This window comes from Denticeps clupeoides, chromosome 11 (genome assembly GCF_900700375.1).
Source record: "Denticeps clupeoides chromosome 11, fDenClu1.1, whole genome shotgun sequence".
NCBI classification, from domain to species: domain Eukaryota; kingdom Metazoa; phylum Chordata; class Actinopteri; order Clupeiformes; family Denticipitidae; genus Denticeps; species Denticeps clupeoides.
The window spans coordinates 11,971,918-11,994,267 of record NC_041717.1 but is presented as its reverse complement, the minus strand read 5'-3'; positions in this window follow the sequence as shown (position 1 = coordinate 11,994,267).

Sequence of the window (22,350 nt, the reverse complement as noted above, 5' to 3'; positions counted from 1 at the left end):
AAACTCAGCTGCTTCTAGCTGGGTCCATTGCTGCTTCGCTGGGTCCATTTTTGAAGTCAACCATTCACTGTTAGCAAAAAGAAAGGAGTCCAGGCTCTTGGTAACAACTGTGTGGGTCTGACCGCTTTTCACATCATGCACCAGATTACTTCAATGCAACCTCAGCCTCTCATTACATTGTGGGCAAAAACCAGCAACACAAACGACCAATTCAGCTCCTTCCTCATCTGGCCTCTCACAGGATAACCCACTGCAATCAATTACTCAGAGAACCAACCAGGGCTGTCGATCCTTGAAAGCACCTCTTGGTTTGGAGGGGCGTGTCGGCACACGAAACTTTCCCTGACCCACCTCTGGGCGTGACTATGGCTGGCAGTCTTCCACGCTGGCGCTCATTATCTGTCCTGAAGAAAATGCTTTGGTTTTGTATTGATACGTAATGGGGGGACCCAGAGACATTAAGAACAGCACAATTTACCAGAAGGCCAGTAGCCTCGGCTGAACCCCACCGTGGGCCCTCTTGGTGGCTCATTAAAAAGCTGGGTTGCCTCAGACATGCCACTCTGCAGCCACAGACACCCCAAAGCATGCGAGGCTGGTATGCGAAAGGGGACAGCGCTCGCACAAAAAGGGTTTTAATTTCACAGAACGGTTCCAGTCGCCGTCATTCCAACTTTCAGCCTATAACAAGCACATCATAAACCTAATGAAATCACACTTGCATTCAAACTTGTTTCATTATGAAGCTCCATGTCTGATTTCTAGCCTTCCTCCAGGGAAGAGAGGTCATTATCCAGATTTGCGTTTGGCACTCGCGTTGTTTCTCCGTTGGAAATCCTGCCGTCCACATGTGTGATCTGAAGAGGGAAATGTGAGTGAAGTTTGCTGATTGGTCCAGGAATCATCGACACTGCCAGAGAATGTCTGCTGGAGAGGGCGGGGTGAAAAGGAACGGAGAGACGGATAAGTGTGCTCGCAACGGACGCAACCCCCTCTTCTTCATCCTGCCCTGGGCATTGTTCTGCTCCTCCGTTTCCCTAAAGCAGCCAAAGCGCCACATTTTCCATCCCGGAAACTCCCACCGGGACGGCAGTCCGTGGAACAGGATGCAGAAAGGATGTGTTTTATTTTGGACTGCAGCAGACAAATAAATCTAAATATGTGCTGTGGCCACGTTTGTATGCAGGCTACGTTCTCCAGGCTGGGGTTTGATCATCTGTGCGTTAAATGCGCGATGCCGGCTGAACCCACCACGTCCGATGAGAACTTAGGTTCAAAGGGTAAGACAGGAGGTTTTGGATTCACCGGAGCAACCATCACATTATAGAACACGTCGCGGAGTAAAAAAAGGTAGAAGGCCTATTGAAGCACGCTGTCCTCGGCATGTGGGCCTCGGTGGGTCAAGCTGTTAATGAAAAGGTTTAGACCCTTTGACGGTCCTGAAGGAAAGTCAATGAGAGGCGCAGACGAGCAGGTGGACGCTCACGGGCGATGACGGACATGAAGATTGACACATCTTAACCCGCCGGGTTGATGGGGGTGTCAGACATTTGCCACCCCTCCTTCCACACCTTGTCCATGTGGCCATGACCGACATCTGGCACCGTGTGTCACCACATATAGACTCTATGTGGCAGATTTTTTTTTTTGGAATTGAATCTGAGTGAGCTAACAGGTAACTCGCAAAGCAAGAGTCACGAGTTCTTTACGTGAAGCACTGAAGCAAATGATTATTTGAAAAAGGATTTTTTTCAATTAATTAAATGCACGTTTGTTTTAAAGTGGACAAAGAGTGTAATTTAATATAAGCTTTCATAAATAAGATTGCTTTAATAGTTTTTATAGGACGTAATGGTAACAGCTAACCAATTCAGAAATTAGTTAGTAACTATATTAAAAATTAATCATGTGGTTTACTTGTTGCAAGGCAGTTGTTGCAACACAGTCCTATGTCTGAAAGTATTTAGAAAATTTAATAGTCGTAATAGTACCAGCTTTGTTTTTATATTGGCTCAAATTCATAGTAGTCACACATTCATTGTCCTCACAAAGCTTCAAAACTATAAAGCTGCCAGTCCTTAATGACTGCAAGGCCGCTAACGTGAAATGAGAAGTTCTCCAAGTTTTCCATCAGAAAAGGAGCCTTTTTTGAAGGTAGGAAGGAAAAAAAAACAGGAAGGTTGAAAAAAACAAAAGCATCGGCCCTTTGGTGAGCTGCACTTCACACGAGCCGCCTCCTTCTCCAGGTACCTGCCTTGACAAGCGCACGCCGCTTGCTGCATGGAATTAGATCCGCGAGTCTAATTATTTCTTTTCAAGTCCTCACAATGAAAGACTGGGCGCCTTCCACTTGCAAGCAGTAGGACAGCAGAGAGAAGTGCCCCCCACTAAAAACACCTCATGCCTCTGACATAGATATCTGTCGGCACGTCAACATAGCACATCCAGTGACGTACCGGCGGGCTAATGAAAGAGATCACTACACGACAAACGGAATGCGCGCACGTGCCATTTTTCTCGTGCTGTGCCGCTCAACAGCTGTACAACTATATAACTTTAATTATGGATTTATCATCTATTATGCATTGCCACTGACTCGTTCACTGACTTTATCAGATTTTTTTTAAAGAAATGTTTAAGAATTTTCATGTTTTAATCAGTATTATTGTTGCATATAATTCTATACATAGTATAATGTAATGTAACACTCTAATACTGCATGCATATACAAGATATAAGGAACACTTGGGGGGATTTGAAGGGAAAAATTGCTATTGCAGCATGAATGGTTTGAGAACCTTGTAAGTGAATGTATCATCTCCCTCCGTCTCTACCCTACCCCAGACATGCTGGGACATTGCTTCTGCAGTTTTCCGGTCACAAGGGGGTAGCATTGACACAGTTCTGCACAAGGCTCTCGGGCAGCAGACACACTCTGGGACAAACTGCCTTTGATGTAATTGAGGTCCGGGACCTTTTACGAGAGCATATATTGGTTTGTGTGGGGAAATGTTCAAGGAGCAATGGATTTCCATAAGTGGATGTAAAATTGTATTTGGAAGTTCCGGCAGAATGCTAACCACTCTCTAAACAATGACGAAAATGGCGGCCGCAGGATGTGACTTGTAATTTCTCTCGGTTTGCATGGTCAAAATGAAATGGGAAAAAAGCATTGGAATTAGATGCGTGACTAAGAGGCCCGGGCTGTTACCACCATGAATATATTCCGGTTGACTCATCAAAAGTAATACACGGAGTTTCACACAATGTAAAAAATAAATAAATAAATGTCCACCATCATTTCAGTAAAAGGAAATAAATTCTCGATTAGGATTCCAGTCTAAAGTGTAATATAAATTTAAGAGACATATTTTTCTCAATGTTGACATGGACATACATTTTATTTCCGCCTTCCCGCAGAAAATGTAAATGTGTGTTATTTTCAGCGACCGTGAGTAAGTGCAAAAACACCTGGTTAAGATTATTACTTCATTAATGTAGAGGTGCAACTTTTCTAATCATCAATCTGTTGAAATGGATACCTAATAAGCTTTGGGGCCAATTCATCTTATCATCCAGGGTAATACTTTAAAGCAACACAGAAGGAGAGGATCATAAATAAATGCTCCACATTTACATATTCAGTTCATCATGAATATTGCATACTCTGGACATAAAAATTCAAATGCACGGTTTATGAAATATGACCATGCAGCAGGCAACATGAAGTGGTACACACGGCTCATACGCGCCGCTCTGCATGCTGCCGCATTATGCACTCGCCTTTTGATTAATAAAGAATGAAAGAGATGTTTGACCCGGTGCAATAATCTGCCCTTCAAAGACTCTCGGTTTCACAGGGCTATCGATTCGGAAAGTAATGCTGCGAGTCACCTTTCACTGTGTGAGGACCTTTTTTTTGAGCAAGAGAAATTCTTAAAAAATGGAAAATAAATAATTTTGTCCATCGTCCCAGCGTTGAAGAATACTGTGTGCTGTTCAGTGAGGGCTTGTGCAAATGCTCTGTGGAAAGCTTGTAATGGAATGACTCCTATCTCCTATTCCAACCTTCACCATCTGCAGTTTAATTAGCTTCCATTCCAGGGTTATTAAGCAGATTAATAATTGATAAAAGACATAACTGTGGCCATAAGAAAAAATATCACACATGGGCTGGAGAGATGGGCTCTGCATATGTCTCCTCAGTAATAACCGGGTGACATTTTATGTGCTGTAGCACATGTGGAATACTACATGTAAAACATGGCCTGCTTATAAAACCCTGGGAACACTATTTCTTCTAACTAAAAGAAATAACTGCATTTCAAGCATATCAGTAACAATATTGCTAAAACTAATTTAGAAGTGCAATGTTGTTTTTTTCCATACACAGTACCGGCAAAATCTATATTTACATCACTGCACATCACTTTAATTCAGTTTCACAATGAATGTTAGAAGGATAGAAGGCCTTTTTCCTATTGAACATATTACATATTTTAAATATAAATGAAAACAATATTATATGTGTGCATTATAATTATTTATTTGTGCATTATTATGCAGAAAATAAGTACAGTAAAGGGGTTATCAATACATTTAATTTACATCGTTTAGTGGATGTGCTCGTCGTACTGGAATCACACGTTCAGTTCAGTACACATTTTCGTCAGAACACTGAGAGATGTTGATGTCATGATCAAAACTGAGGCTTTGCTTGGGTGTGCAGTAAGCCCAAACTATTTAACCTGAGAGAATGTCCATCCTCCAAATGCCTTCTCATCGAGAGACGCCAGCAAGAGTGAAAGGGAAGGAGCGGGAGAACGAGAGAGACAGAAAATGACCTCAGTTTTGCAGAGGGGAACTAATCTCTCCAAGCATGACATGGGACAGGAAGGGCCTCTTACTGTTATTATGATGTGTCGACTCGCGTTAGAGGATGCCGGCTTGATGGCCACACGAGGAAGATGCTGAAGGAAGCTTCGAAGTGACAGACCGGAATTCTGCCACCTAGTGGACTCTGCCCCTTGAAGACTGATAAGGTGAAGGGTGAGGTGTGGCATAAAAACCACCTTCAGACAAAAATGGAGCATACAAGGAGCAGAGCTAAGAGGTACTTATTCTTCTAAAAACATTAACTCTACGGAATGGAAAAAGGAGCTAAAATCTAAAAAAGGAAAAAAACTAATTGTATTGTTCTTCTCAGCCAGGTTGAGGCCCTTGGCCTTCATTTATGCAAATTACACCAGCATTTGAGACATCATGAGTTGTTTACGAAGCCAAATTCATTCAAGGGTCCCATAGTCCCTCGTTCTGTGCCACTTATCGGCGCAGGAACAGTTTCACACGTTCGAGTGAAATGCTTCCTCATTACCCCGACCCTGCCCATAACAACCATGAGATGCGCTGCAGTATTAAAATCATGTCCGCGTGAAGAGACAAGCACAAGCCTCAAGTGAAAGGTGTTCAGGCGATGCTGTGGCTGCTAAGGTGTCTCTGTAAGACAGGGGTTGCCAACCCTGGTCCTAAAGGGCACCAGCTCAGATCTTTCCATGTTCTAGCATACCTCCAGGGCCAGGGTTGGTGAAGCCTGCAGGAAAATCAGTGATGGCTTCACTGCCAGTGATGGCTTCAAAACTAAAACTAAAAGATGAGTTCTATGAAAACGTAATCCTAGTTTCTTTTTTTTACCTGGCACGACAGTGTAGTTTTCTGTGCTGAATATTGACCAGTTGGGCTTTTATTTGTTAAGCATTGATAGAACACTGTTTCCTCTGAAGTAAATATATGAACTGCAGCATCTCCATCCAAGGGTGAAAAAGGAACTCAGGGAAAAGTCAAGTGTTAGACACCTCCATCTCAATCCAGATCCTTCAGGGGCACACAGGCGCAGACACGAGAACACAGAGAAGCATCAAAATGGAGGATGCCGCTCAATTTGACGGAAACGACCCTGGACATGATATATTTTGCTTGCGCAATCATCTAATGCTCTAAGCTGGACCTTCAAGGGTTCTGTTAGGTGAATTCTCAGAGGGGCTCATGGAGATGGGAGTGGGCTGGATGGGTGTTTTGAGAGTGGGGTTGTCTGATCTAGTGAATGGAGTGACTCGATGAAAGAGGCATGCGCTTGCATGTTGTCACAAGGCATTCTGTGACCTTTCAGTAAACGTTTACATGCAGAAGCTAAACGGCGGGGTCAGACCTGATGGCATGTCAGCATCGTCAGCTGTTTACTTGGGATTTTGTCAGACGCCTGCTTGAGATATTCCGGAAGAAACTTATGACATACCATGGACAAGCAATCTGCAGTAGAAAGTATAATTAGAAAAAAACAAATCATAGGCACGGTGCTATAAATGACACTGGAGAGTCTGCTCTGCAACTTTCTAAGACATTTTGGGATCAAAGAGAAGATCTTGGAATTTTTGTGCTATAAATCAAAGGGGAGAAATTTTTGTTCTTAGATCATGGAAAAATCAAAGAATATCAAAGAAGTCAGAGTTCCCACTTAGTAGAGTGGTTTCTCAATACCTGTAAAACAGCAGCTGACATGCTGCATCTTCTCTGCAGATGTCATTAATTCTAATAGTTTTAAAAATAGATCGATATTCTGACTAGTCATATGCATTCATCTAATGTGCATGCTGTGATTGATATTTGCTTATTACAGCTGTCCATGCATTTGAAAAAATGACCTTTTTAAACAAGCATCACAATAAAATATTAATATTTTGAAAATCTGATTTTTTTACCTACATAGCAACTTTATGCATGAACTGCTCAGATGCTGAAAATGAAAAAAAAAAAATCTAGTTCCATTTTCCCCACTTATGAGGTGTTAGAATGCAGCATTACTAAAGATTAGTAACTTTTTGAAGTATTTATTGTTAATTATCAACACGAATGTAAAAATAGCATCCATTCATCCCCAAAAAATGAACTGTGCACAATGTAAATGCACTGGCTCTAGAAGTATGAGAACTAGAGTACACTGTACCACACATACCCAGAACAAAGTTCTATACCTCCCCTGCACCCGATTCATCACCCTGGCATGCACGTAACACCCGATTGTGCTTCAGCCCCTCTCACACTCCCCCTCCTGCGCACTTGAGTTATTGAATCCTGCGGCCCTGTTGCTGACTGGGTTTGAGTGGTTAACAAGGCAGTGCGTCGGACAGCGAAAGCGGCAGTCTAGTCGCTCCCAGCGAGGAAGCGTGGAGACAGGGGGGATCGGCGCCAGCTCCAGACCTCTCCTCTCGCTCCAGAAATGATGATTGATGAGGCCATTACATCCATGCATACCCCTACCACTAAACTCATTCTCCCCAGTTATGACTCACACCATGGTGACACGCAGCTCCAGATGTCAAAGATGGAGGGAAGCGCTGATGCAACGCCAGGGTACTGCACTGTCCTGGAAGACATTTCCACTCAATCTTTCATTCTTTTTCAAAATTCTCCTTCTCCAACCTTATAAAACATTCTTGGCTGGGTCATTTACAATACCTGCTAAAAAAGATGTTTCTGTTCATGTGAAGCCGATCAGTGCACGGTGAGTGATGACTTCAGTCTAGAGAAATGTAGGTATCCTTTCAGCAGAGTCAAATTAAATGCAATGGGCTCTCTGCAAAAAGCATGAAAATCACCTTAAAACCCTGCTGGAACAGTTGCATGGTGCATGTATGGCACTGTTCATGATGATTTCTTATCATTTTCTTATGTGGATGGTCAGTAATATTATCAGACACTAGTTTCTTCCTCTTTAGACTAATGTGAGCAAAAGATACTAAAGCCGCACTTCTGTTTGAAGCAGATAACTAAAAATAATAATAATACATATAATAAACATGTAAAACATGCAAAACTGTTAAGATGGAAATAACTGACATATTTGAATCTTGGCCTTTTTTCCGATACTGTGGTGCGAACACCTGTTCTAAAAGACATTCAGGGTGCTGGATCTCCTCCACCTCCTCCTCCAAACCCTACCACCCAGCCCTCCCTCCGCTGGTCCCTCGGGCCGAGGAAGGAAAGTGCCGGAGAGACGAATAGTGCTCCTCCTTGGCCTGGTAAAGATTGGAGGTGCGGCCGCACAGCGGGGACACGTGTTCCGAGCTGGCCACGGGGGACCGCGGAGGGGCCGCGCTGCACCGCCCACATCCATCTCTGTAGCATCGCCGAGATAAATGGAGAAATGGCCTCCAAACCGGCCAGCGTGGCAAAAAAACCTGGAGAGGAGGCAGCATCCAGGATACAAAACCATGATCATTACATCAGATTTTTGCTGTAGTAATGTATAGTAACAGGGTATAGTTTTTTTGCATATTAATAAATGCAGGAAAATATAAACTGCTTAAAGCATAAACATGAGGTAAGGTATGTAATATGCAAGACTGAGGTATTTTGTGTGGATGGAATTTTCCCTTTTTTTTCCCATGCACTCCCTGCTTTTTTCGGCCTTTATTGTATCAAAATGATGTGATCTTTCCACTGCCCTTTGTCTTGGAAGAAAAATTAATTCTCATTTGCATTACCACGTCTAAATGTCAGCCACCGATATTTTGTTAGACATTAGTAGAGCTGGCAGCGAGAGGAGAAGGATAATTGCACTCAGCTTGGTGGAGGGATTTACATAATTTCAGACAGCAATTAAAGAATCCTTGGGAATTTTATTCCTGCCCTCAGTTTTCCTTCCTTCCTTCCTTCCCTCCCTCCCTCCCTTCCTCCTCCAACAGCACAAAAGAAGCATTCGTTTACATTAAGCCTCATGCTCGGCGATGTTCATTTGCATGAAATTAAAGGTTTTCATGATCTTGTACAGTGGGACTCGCATTTAAAATGCTGTTTTAAAGCGCTCACCTTGGAATAATAATAAAGAGGCTGTGGGGGCTTTTTTCCCCTCTCGTCTTGCCATGGCAGCCTCTCACACCTCCTCAGAATACATTTGCGGCATAGTGAATTAACACCAGACTGCAATGTTTTCCACAATGCTCAAGGTCCGATGGCTGGCAGGAAGTGTCACACTATCCACAGGCCCTCGTGTTGAATTCATGTCCATGGGCACTTGTCTCTTCCAGCAAGGCATATGAAAGGTCAAAATCATTCCCAAGGTTTACCTAAATGATCAGATATGCATTTGATGCATTGATAGACACAGGTTTAAATCTTCCAGAATGAGGATGAGGTGCTATATTAATTTGTCTTCTTCAATATATCAGTAATTAGCAAAGTGCATCTTCTTCGTTTTATATATATTTATGTAAACCCAGAAAATGTGCTTGATCCGACACTAGTAAATAAGCAGTTTGGCCCCCGCTTGCTCCCAACTGCCTCAACCCCAAATGAGGGACACTTTTTAGCAGGTGTGCACACAGAGCAGCTGACCCAGCTACCCCTGAAAATCCCACAGCGCCACAGGACATAGACTCTTTTATTTAGGTGTGACTTTCAGATCTGATACCAGGATTTTACTTGGTATTGGATTTAAAGGGAAATCAGTGGTATCCCACATCCCTAGTGGAAACTGATCCTGTACAGATTGAAAGTGAAGTGATTGTCACACGTGATACACAGCAGCACAGCACACAGTGCACACAGTGAAATTTGTCCTCTGCATTTAACCCATCACCCTGAGTGAGCAGTGGGCAGCCATGACAGGAGCCCGGGGGGCAGTGTGTGGGGACAGTGCTTTGCTCAGTGGCCAGTGAACCAGCAACCTTCTGATTACAGGGCCGCTTCCTTAACCACTAGGCCACCACTGCCCCTAAGCTGCAGTTTAAATATCGTGTTTGGCAAGGCAACAGAAGAAAGGCATTATGGGATCTGTAGTTTTTGTGTTATCAGCGCTTCATATCGCAGGACCACCATACCAACAACTGTGTCTCATAGCAACGTTTGCATCGTTTGCATGGGTTTCGGGATGTCCCGGACAATTTGGGATGGTTGGCAACCCTAGTCACACCACATAACTTCAACTGCAATCATGGACACCATCTTCTTCAGTAGATCATGCTCTGAAGCTACATCTCCTCTTGCAGTAATGCCAGTAATAACTTCTGGTTCCTAGTCAAAACTGTCAGCACCTCGCTGACAATGTGTTACAGTGGAAGCTGGAATGGATGCTTCTCTTCTCTCTCTGTGACTTATAGACTCAAAGATAGAGCACATTAAGCACAGAAAAAAGAGACCAAAATAAGTTAGATACGTCCTTGTGTCATTGGTGCAAGTGGGCTAGAGCGCCATATTGACAGAGGAAGGAGCGTAGTCCCCACGCCCTTTGTGGTATAATCAGAGATAGAAGTGCTATGGTGTGAAGACAGTCTGGGCTCCACTCTAACGCCTCCTGGCCCCGGCTTATAATTAAGTCCCTATAGATCCCCGGCGCTCTGATTAGAATAAACTCCAACTTGTAAAAAAAAAAAAAAAAAAAGGCACAGTTGCTCTTTCGCTAAGCCCTGCATTTCTCGAGCTGTTTTCCCGAGGAGATGTTGAGGAATCGCGCCGGAAATTCCTGCAGAGGGCAAGAAAGCGGCGGTCCTTTGAATATAATCACATTTAAAGGTGCTTTTGAGATTTCATTTCATCTCGGACACTTTGAGCAAAAGGAAAATGACTTATAGCCAAAGCGGCGGGATTGCTCCCAGCGAGCGCAGAAGCAATTGGACTTAAATTACGGCACCAATGCATTCGCAACCCGCCGCCGCTCTTTTGTTGGCAGGGCGCGGATGACACATTTGTTACGAGTTGCAGATTACGCGAAACTAAAGCGCGCTATAAATAAAGAGCTTCTTCTGAACAATGCTTCGGCGCGGGTGTGAGAGGCTCACTCCTTTCTGCATTTCCTGGCCTTCCTTAAAGGCATCACGGGACATTTTCACACCAGTCTGCCCCCTCTGCCGCCAAATAAATTGTGACAGTAACTCAATATGAAGTGAAATCGCTGAGAGAGCCTCGAGTTCACTTGCGCTGACAGTGCTGTTTAATTCCGTCTCGTGCCGGCCTGACATTTCTGCTGCCACTAAATATTAAACATGTATACCCGTTTCATTTGCATCTGGTAATGAGAGAGGAGACAGCACCCAACTGGTCAAGCCGCTCGCCGACGCACAGCTTCTTTGAAGAAAAAAGGGAAATAAGAAAAAGTGCTCGAATAAAAAAGGAGAGAGGTCACCTTGTCGGTCAATTTGACCTCTTTTCGGACACCTCTCTGGCACGCTTGTGCCCAACGCTCTTCCGGGCCAGGGCAAAACAGGAGCGGAAGACGAAGGGTTAAACAGCGCTGCTTGAAATGTCAGCACACGAAGATAATGTAATATGTATTCATGATGGAGGAGCCGCGATAGGGGCAGAAGCCAGAGTTTCCGCCGACATTTTGATGGTGCGCCTTGAATACTGGACAGGCTTTAATTTTAGGAAATACATTATTTTACATATCATCTGGTATTTCAGTCTGTAGTATGAATGATTGATAAATATTGTAAAAACAAAGTCATGTATTTAAAGCTCCATTTTCTTTTCATTAATAGTGTATACATTAAAAATTATGACCCGGTGATCTCATTACATTGTCACCTGGCAGTGAGTGACTATTGTAGTTGAGGGTAAAGATTTATCAAGGACCAAGGGCTGGGTCAGCAACTCCACATTTGGTCCAAGCAAGAGTTGGCTGATCCAATAAAAGCATCACTGTAGCTCAAATTCAGACCTCTTCAGTCCAAAATGTTGGCTGACAACCCAATCACTGCCATACCTTCAATCTACTAATCAGCAAATAAAAGTCTTGAAATAATCAACTCTGCCTTCAATTATGTACAGTATGGGTTAAGTGTACATCAGTTTCTCTGATCCAGTACGCAGTGTTGATCTGATCTATGTCACACAGAATTGTTTATAATATCATAGGTCTTTGTCCTCCTCGTCTGGCCTAGGATTTGTGATTTCCAACATTCTAAACCCAGGGTTTCGCTTGATCCTCAAATGGTATTTTCAAAGACTAAGACCTTAGATGTCTTAATACTTAAATACTCAAATCCAAAGTTAAAGGTCTTAAAATACTGAACACCCAACATTTTTATTTGTATCCCCTAAATAGTTTGGCAAATGTGTTTTATATTTTTGTGCATGAGATCAGAGTTATCAGAACCGCATATGGAGTTAAACAGTTCTGCACTCATCGGCAAACATGTACTGAGAGTGGGAATTCTCCTTATATTAAATATTTCTCTGATATTACTAAATCAATAATAGTGTGGATTGCGGTGCAATCACGATGTCACATTTTGCGATGTATATTATGATTACATGGACTGAAGCAACAATATATTATATCATTCTCTCGAAGTTTATCAACTGACTAAACTGACACCGGCTGCTCGGTCTTACTTCAGTCTGTTAACCGTTCCTGCCATGTTCCAAACTGTAAATTAATCATTTTAATCTGGTAAATGAGTGGTCAGCAAACTCGAATTTCAAGTCTATTATATCCAGCAGTTCCTATATACTACTATATGTTGTTAATCTTTGTTAAAATGTAACTGTTTTTGGAAACATTCAAATTTATCAGTTTCATTTATCATTTCACATATTATAATATTAATCTCAGTAATCACAACATTACTTTTTTTTCCAAATCATGCAGCCCTGAAACAAGAAACTGAAAATATTGCAGTTGACCGCTAGTGGCTTGGTGCAGTACAGGTAATGAGATTCTTAATATGAGTCTTTGATTTTCGATTTCTTAAAAAAATACATTTAATATTGTATTTTAGAATAGCATCTGGCCCTCACAGTGTCTGCCAGAAAAAAGCTGGCCCTTGGACAAATGTAGTTGACAACCCAATGAAATGCCTTAAATTTGATGAAAATGGCCTTAAAAAGGCCTTAAATTTGGCTTCCTTAAACCTGCAGAAACCCTGAAACCATTGTTACCATTATAGTGCTCTGCTGGCTACTTAATAACAAATACCATACCAAAGGAGTCCAGGAACCAGTCCAGTGCTCCAGAGATCCAAGTGTACAGGTGTGCTCTGCTGACGCTAATGTGCAAAGTTCGTGGGTTCAGACTCATTGCATAAATGTCACATTTCCAATTAATGAATTAAGGGCTTTGAGCTAACTGAAGGTGATAGCCTGTCATGTACAGAAGGCCAACGGATAATTTCGCTGTTGGTGCAAAGTCCAGAGCACTGATCTTACACCTGACATGCATTTCTTCGTGAGACTATTATGGAACATAAGGATGTCACCTATTATAAGGTTATAGTGTAACCATGACAACTAATCACTTATTGCTGCATATCTGGTATTATAAGCATTAAAATAAATGCCTGCTTAGCAGAGGTTGTTAATTAAAATATGATTTTTTTTTTATTCTTTATTCTCTGTTCATTGTTACATAAACAATAAGATTAGTCTGTTCTTACGAGTAGAAAATGAAGAAAGCTGTCAAAAACGAATTAATAACAAAGCGGATCACGTTTCAGGACTGAGTGTGAAAGAAGCACAGCAATACAATTTCACCTGAAAAGCACTTAAAATGTGATGTTTTCATCTAAGGGAAAAGCTTTATATCCCCTAGCAGCGACAGCCTGGAGATTGTGGACACTTTATAAGGACATGAGCGAATCAGGCCTGATCAATCCAAAAGAGCTCAGAGCACAGGTAGGAAGGTGAGAGCGACGTAAGGGAGGAGGGAGTAGCATACAATCAGGTTTCAGAAAGAGGCTGAAATCACAAAAACTTTCTCATCATTCAAATATACAGTGGTGCAAAGTGAGGCCAATACCTCCTGAGACACATACTGAGCTTTACAGTAGCTCATGCTTAACCTGTCCCATCCATGTCAAGAGTTAATAGCATAGCGTGTCTCATCTCTCACATGTCAGAAAGACAAGGCCGTCTTGAGTGGTGTGTTTTCTTTTCCTTTGCATTTTTTTAATCAAGAGCATTTATTTCCAATTGTACAGTTTAATAATTATTATTTGTGTGTAATATGTATATTACACTCTCTCTCTCTTTCTCTCTCTCTCTCTACATATACACAAACACTAATTATATGAACGCCAGATGTTAATTTTCTTGACAGTGGAGAATTTCCTTTCACACTATACAATAAAGCTCTTGAACATATATGATGCTTACATTGCATCTATGAAGAAAGTGGTTTGCACAATTTTAATTCCTGTTTCATGAATAGTCCTGCCTTAAGCACTTACAAAAGTGCTGTGTTAAAATACACATAGTGCGGCCCTCATAATTATGTAATAATAGCTTAGATTGTAAGAAAGAAAAATGAATGAAAGAAGAATCTTTCTGTCCTAGCTGTCAAGGTAGTGCTTTTAGCAGGGTACAATTTTTCCATATGTCTTTGAGAATGAAGAAAACTTATTTTTTTGTCCTAAAGTAAAATGGTAAAAAGAATATTGTAGAAAAAAAAAAAATATATATATATATATAGACAAAGCAGCAGCGGTGGTTGGGTTCCATTTGAGGCTTTTGTTAACCCATTTTTCTGCAGCGTTCTTTTCATCTGAAGCCTGGCAATAGCCTTCTATTATTTTAATAAGCACTTGGTTTTAATACATTATTGATCCTTAGGTTGAACAAAGGGCCATTGCATTAGACCAGGATTCTTAAGCCCATTGCCGTGTGACATTCGTGTACTTTTGAAAAATTATACCAATTATGAAATCAACCAAACAACTGCCTCAAAAAGCAATCAATTGTCATATTGGAAAGCATTTTGTTCTATGGCGCTAGTGACTTTGTGGCTACACAGAAGATGTGGGTGTGGGGTGTTTTAATGGCTTCCAAACACCTATTTTTCTTTTACACCCCCCCCCCCCCCCCCCCCTCCTTTTTTAAAACATCCATTACTATTCAGTACAGTGTTACTATGGTCTCTCCAAGCTCCAACGCCAAAGCCATTGCACTCTATGTATGGTGCTCTATCGATCAGGGGGGCCACGTTTGCCCCCCCCCACACACACACACACAGCTCAGCACCGGGAATAATATGTATGAAGCCAATTAACAAACATGTGAGAGATACATTTGTCTCTTTTTGGGAGGTGGCCCTTGCTGCTAATCCACTGACAATTAAACCAGGGCTGATCCCCTTTGAATCCAGAATACAACCACACACTGAACCATGATTAGATTCATTTTTAATTTCGTCTTTTTTTGACCATGCTAACATGCTTGTAGCATTTTAGATCAACATGTACTCCTGTCTTTCAATAACAATCTAATTCAAGTCTAACAAAACGTAATGTGAATTTGAGGCTTAGAATCACATTTACACCATATGTACCAAATACATTTACAGCATTTGTCAGACGGCCTTATCCAGAGCGACTTACAATCAGTAGTTACAGGAACAGTCGCCCTGGAGCACCTTAGGGTTAAGTGTCTTGCTCAGGGACACAATGGTAGTAAGTGGGGTTTGAACCTCGGTCTTCTGGTTCATAGAGTGTGCACGCTTTCCACTTGGATTTTTTTTTTTTGAGGCCAACAAGTTGGGGATCATGGATGGGCTTTTTTGTGTGACATCATAAAGAAACTGTGTCTGTGATGTCCTACAGGACCAAAAAAATTTTTGCTTGGTTGGTAAGGGTACAATAATATGATAATTTTCCCATGTCAAGAAAATAATTTCTCTGTCATCTAACATGGAAACCTTCATGAAAGAATTGTTTTTTATAATTTAATTTTTCCACCCCACAATGTTGAAGACTTTGTGTGAGGACCAGTGATATGGTGGAACTTTTGATAATGGTGGATATGGTGTCTGGTGAGGGGAGTATCTGTGTGTTATGCGGTGGATGAGCTGAGTGCTCAAGGGGTCAAGTGCAAAGCCATGTGTCTGACAATGGAAGACGGCCTGCATTTCCATCCCACAGCACTCAATCATGTGGCCCTCTCAAGCAGAATGCTTTATCTTGGTGCTCAGCAGTCAAACACAAACAGGAACAGCACCTGCCCTTTCACTCTCTGAATTAATGTGTTTTTTGTTTTTTTATGAAAAATAGGTACTGTGAAACTCACTTTCTCTCATTCACACTCAACTTACCCTTGACATCAGTGAATGGAAGATAAAAAGGCACTTAAATCAATGGCTCATAATGTTTTATTATTATTATTATTGTTATTATTATTATTTGTATGAATCCGAATTCCCAAAGAAACATCAGATAAATTTAATTTAGAATAGCAGAAGCAAGTTGTTTATTGGATAAATAGATTTATATAGGAATAGAAAGGAATAAAATACTGTATTTAGATGCAACAGGAGGGAAAGAGTGAGTGAGGAAAATAAATAGATTCGGGACCAGAAACTGGTAGAGAGTGTGTGGGTGTGTGTGGGTGTGTGTGAAATCCGGGCAGAATAAATGAAGTAGGGACGGTAATACAGTGTGTTACAGAAGAGAGTGACAAGCCCGTTCCTCCCATGAAGCAGCTGAGCTGGCATTAAACAGACAAGACATCGCGCGCAGTCAGTTATCGGCGCAGGAATAATGAAGGAACAGGCCGGCGGAGCAGGGCGGGCTGCTCGAGCCAGCCAAGTGAAGAATTTAATTTCGTGCAGGTCTCTCTGCAGCCAAGCGTTCCCCCGTCGGAGGTCTGCCGGTGCACTGGGTTGGAGTAGGGGGGGTGGAGCCCAGCAGCGCCCCCCAACTCTGGGAGCGATCCCCACACCTCCACCATCCCACCACCTCCCCATTACTGACACCAATGACGGTGGGGTGGTACGAAAGGGGTGCGGCTGGGTGGTAAGGGATGCTTCAGAGACTTGGACGAGGGGTCTGTATCTTGACAAGGGGTTTTGTTGGAAGGCTATTGGAGGGCGGACACTGAGACAAGACAGCGATGAAAAGCACAGGCCAGAGGAGGTGGGGAGTAAGAGAGAGATCACTTGCATTTCTCATTTTCCACAGTATGAATCTATTATTAAATAAAAGACACTGAAATGGCCCTGTCTGACCCAAAGAGCCGCGGGAAGGAAATAACTTTGTCTGTGGTTAGCATCAGCTCTTCTACCGCCCCCTCTCTCTGCCTTTCTGTATCTTTGTTCTCCCTAGCTAAGACTGTAAACAAGACTGACTAATTGATTTATTAGCTATTTTATTTAATATTAATATCCTGTGTATTTTTTTTTGTGTGCTATATAACACATATCACACAATCGTACCCAACAGTAAAACTGACTGGGATTGCATAAAAGGGGAGCTTCAAAACCTCCTCTCCACATTCTGTAGTGTGCAGCGACCACTAGTTTGCCAAAACTTGTGTTCAGACAGTGCAGGAGACACCAAGTGAATGTTGCACTGGGGACAGACGTTCCCCTGGCACCATGTGCCTGGGATAGTTGAATAGGTGCCCAGTATGAGCACCTGGCCTTTGTTTTTTCCCTCGCTGCGAGGAGAAAATCACAGGCGTGCAGGACCATACAAAAGACAGTGTGACCAGAAGGCCCATCCCCAGGGGACAGAGGACAGAGGAAGAATAGAAAAAGGCACGTTGTGGCGAGCTGGGGGGTTGGAGCTCTATTCGGTAGCGGGCCAGGTGGAGGTGGCAGGATTAGCATATAGGGTCAGGTGAGAGAGGACAGGGAGACAAAGGGGCTGCATTTTTTTGCCCAAGGTGTACCTGCGCCAGGTCCTAAACCCCATCTGCCACGTGAAGACCTTGGATTGATCACCCGGTTCCAGGTGTAGAGGTCCGTGATGAAACTGTGCCCTCTAGACTTATCGGTCTATGCTAATCCTGGGCCACTACCTGTAAGGTGGGTGAATATAAATTTGTGTTGACCTGGGCTGCCATTGATAATACATTGAGATAAGGTGCAGGGTTTTTTATTTCTGCCACGTTTGCCCCTTTTGGTGTGATTCATAACAGGAAGCAGACTTGTGGGGTGCTTTGAGGCCACCTTGAACGACCCCACAAGGTGATGCACTGCACCAAGCCAGTGCTCTTACCATGGGTTACTATATGCATATTTTGCAGTTCTACCAAAAATGTTTTTTGTTGAACAAATGTCTGAACAATAAAAATGGATAAATGGAAATAAATGTATTACATGCTTATAACAGCTTTATGAAACACACGCACAAACACACACATATCTGCTGAATGACACTCAGTCTATGAAAAGGGGCAGAGATACCAGCAGTTCTTAACATTCAAAATATTGAAATCGCCATTTTGTTCAGCCCACTATCTCTTGGCCTTCACCGAAGGAAAAGATTACCATCTCATTGCCCTTATCTGATGAGGAGATGATGAGGACCTAGTTATCTGATTATCCACGAGTCACAGAGATGAAGAGTACAAGTTTGGATGTGTGAAGGCAGGGGTTTTGAGGAAATATATGACTTGATATCGTCACATCTTCATCTGATTCCACGGTCAACCATACTTGTGAAGAACCAAATGCATTGTGGGAAGGAAGCAGAAATACTTTGCACCCTTTCCTTAATATGCCAGAGCCTTGAAAGAACAGATCAGAGACTCTGGGAACACGCAAGGGATTCAGCTTCTCTAAGCAGAAATAATTTCAGAGGTGCATGCTTCATTAAAAACAAGAATTTAATACAATAATCATTCAATTAAAAAGTCCTTGTTGCAGCTGCCACAACTGATTTACAGCAACTGAATATTATATTTGCTACAAGGAGCACAAAATAATAGGAGAGAAACATTAATGCATCAGCAAGTGACTTTCTTCTTTCAAGTCATATTAAATATGAATATGCTTTTATATCTGTACTGTTGGTTAAATGAGAGACAGATATCTAAATAATTATATTTGGGAGCAGTGGAAAACACGGTGGATATGCAAGGATGGAGGAAGGCAAAGGCGGTAGGAGACCGGGTGGACCTGGTAGAGGATCCGGTAGGAACCGATGAGTTGGTGTGCTAGCTTTGCGGTATTCAGTGTGGAGCCGCAGATGACGACTCAGGAGCCAAACCTGGTCCTCAGTGTGGTAGAGCAGGCTAGGCGGGTGGCGGCCCCTGGTTGTTGGATCTGCAGTGATGGAGGATAAAGCCTTATATTCCGCATATTGCCAGCTGGCAACGGTGGATGAGTTGATGTGCTGAGAGTGTCAACCGTGGGATTCTGGTGGGCAAAGATGGCCAGCTGGGAATCTTAACAAACATTGAATGCACTCAAGCAATAGAGGAACGGGATTTTGGGTGGTCCTGAGACTGAGGATTCTATGTCTGATCAAAGTGACCCCAGGACCTTGCTGGGTGGCAAAATGGTGGCAAAATGGGGGCTGGAGCAGACAAGGTGAATTCTGGAGCATCTGCCTTGATGTTCTTACTGCCAGTTCAATAGGAGAGAGTAGAGAGGAGAGAAATGGATTTGCTTTCAAAAGAGTGACCAACGGGCTCAACAAGTTGAGTTGCTTGGCTTTTACAGATGGAGAGAAGATTCTGGTGGTCGTTCCAAACAAAAAAAAGATTGTACACTTACCATCATGTCCCAAAGGGCGTTGTTTATGAACAGCTGAAAGACGGCAGGTGTGTTGCAGAGTCTGAAAGGAATTACAGAGCTTGCAAAATGGCCAGTGGGGGTGATGGAAACTCTCTTCCACTCGTCACCCCCTCTGATGCAGATGAGAATGTAAGCAGATCTGAGGCCAAGCTGTGTTTTGATCACCGCACCACCTAGAGTGAGAAATATCAGAGGATCAGATGAGGGTGCCACTTCCTCCACCTGCTTCCTCCATTTCCAAGCAAGGCAGTACAGATAGCACAGTGATGGGTAGGTGAGGCACAATAGACCCATCTTGGTACCTCCATTCTTGTTATGAGAGGTATGAGAGGTGCGTCCAGGCTGCATAGGCTCCCCTGAGTACTCTGTGCAGGCAATCAGGTGCAGGGCTACAGGTCTTGGTGGAGATTAAGGTGGAGGGTACAGGGGAGGTGACAGAGGAGGAGCGTTTGTGGTCACAGCAGCGGCAGTGACAGCGGGTGGTGCTCAGCGAGTGGCGACACTCCGCAGTCAGGTGATGTACCAACTGTGTAGTTCAGGTACACTTGGTGTACCTCCTGCATCAGGTGGTTGATGATCGCTACCTGTGGGGAGACCATGTTACAATAAGCTGTGAATTCTGCATGGTTCACGCTGTTTGGCTCAGTCATTCTGTCAGATCAACATGGCGAAGTTGGCAAAGTAAAACCAATTGTCGAGATATGCGAAATAGCAGGGGACTTTTTGTTTTTAATCTATGAACTCTGAATCCCCTGCTTCTGCCTTCCTCATGTGGTCATGTGACTAGGACCCGTGACATGCACATAAAATATTTTCCCTCTTGTTGTATTTATAAGACTAATAAAGACAGTAAAATGTAGGTATTAATCATATTTTGTGATGCAGTTCACATTGAAAGAGAAATCTTTCGTAACATTAAATCGAATTAACACCTCACATACATTTCACAGAAGGTACCAGAACCCTTTCTTCAGCCTTTTTATTATAGGACAGATTGTGAATCCTGACTCTACATTGTGCCATGCTGTGGAAGACAAAACCCGGACCTCTAGCCTCTAGCCTCTTACTTGCCAGATGTGGTTGGCTATGATAAAATATGCACATTTGCAAGTTATTTAGTGGTGAATCTGTCAATGTGAGGAGGATAGATAGGTGAGTTAGTGTAATGAACACCATCATAATTAGTTTTATTAACCTGGTAGGTAGGTAAACCACTAGTGTCATGGCAGGGCAGGGCATGGAGGACCCAAACGCACAATTTCTAAACAATACAGAGAATTTAATGACAATACAGGAAATACTCATCGGGCGACAGAACTAATGCAGGCACAAAGACCAGACAATGAGTACACATTTATACTATAACAACAATCAGGCACACGATGGACACAAGAAAACTGGCCCTGAGTGCCAGGATTGGTTTGGTTCGGAAAATGTAGGTTCACATAACACATAAATAAATTAACATTAGAGAAAAGTGGGTAATGCTAGATCTCCATTTCATTGTACAAGGTTTACTAACATCAGCAAATGAGTCTCGCCACGCATTACAAATTACGTCAGAGACTTTCTGTGAAAGTTTATAGTAGTTCATTACTACAATGCAAATTAAACATTGAAGCATTTCTTCTACGATTATCCAACTCTTGTGCAACTTTGGCTCAGTTAATTAAGGAAACATAAGTCTCAGAGGAAATATTTTACAGTGCTAAGGAAGAGCTGTCAGGGGCACCGTTTCAGTTTAGTATGAGTCATAAGTGGAGCTCTAAAGTGGTGCAGTTAATGGGGGGCCTGTTCACCTCCACTTCCTAACCTTTGTTAATCAACAAAACACTGTTGGTACGAAAAAAAAGGGGAAAATAGTTATTAACAAAAACACAATGGAATTAACCGGGCACCTTCTTCAGCCAAGTGCTCGGATCTTAGCGCCTTGGTTCCTGCAGACACGCTGGGATTTAAGACAGCGCCGTCCTCCCGAGTTTTAAGGCCGCATTGTGTTTTCATCTTTCTTTGTGCCTTTTTTTTCAGTGAAGGAGCACATTACTCCGGTCCTTTGTTTTATTATGTTCAGCAAATTAATAAATGGGATGGGCCCTGGAAAAAAACAGATATGAAAATGTGTACTTTGCATTATTAAAAAGCACATCCTCTAAAGGTTACAAGCAGCTATTGTTGCAGTACAATCTGTGAAATGTAATTAAGGGGAGTGTGAGAGAGAAGCGTAGATAAAGTCTTGGCTCCCATTACTGGCTCCTCGTCATAATACTTATTTATTTATTTCTAAAATACATTTCTGTGTTCCACCAGAAACTTATTCTCTCTGAACTAATTTTGCATGACATATTGCATTTCTGCATCAGCTATCGTGAGGCTACCTGTAAATTAAACAGGGCTTTACATACGGCAAATGCACAGATTACATTTTACACTCGGAACTGCTCATATATTCGCTGTGATTCATTAATTTGCACAAAACAAAGCCTCACAACATCACTTGCAATTATGCCTGTCTCTGCACCATGCAATTGTGCAGAACAGAGGAATTATATGAATAAAAATACAACTGGACAGTTCTTTGTCTGCCGAAAGCATTTTTAGCATTTTTTTACAGCATGTTCAAAATCCATTGCTTTTTTGTACTGTTTTATATACTTTAACCAAGATTGGCTTTGTTTTACACATTCTACTGTAGGTGTTTTGATGCAAATAACCTGAATAAGAAAAGGGACAACATGAGTGTTGAACTGAGTTGAAAATGAAACAATATACAATACACAGTATACAATATAATTCTCTTAATAACATTGACCAGCAGCTATCCCTGTTGAAAAACAGTGTTTTTAGCT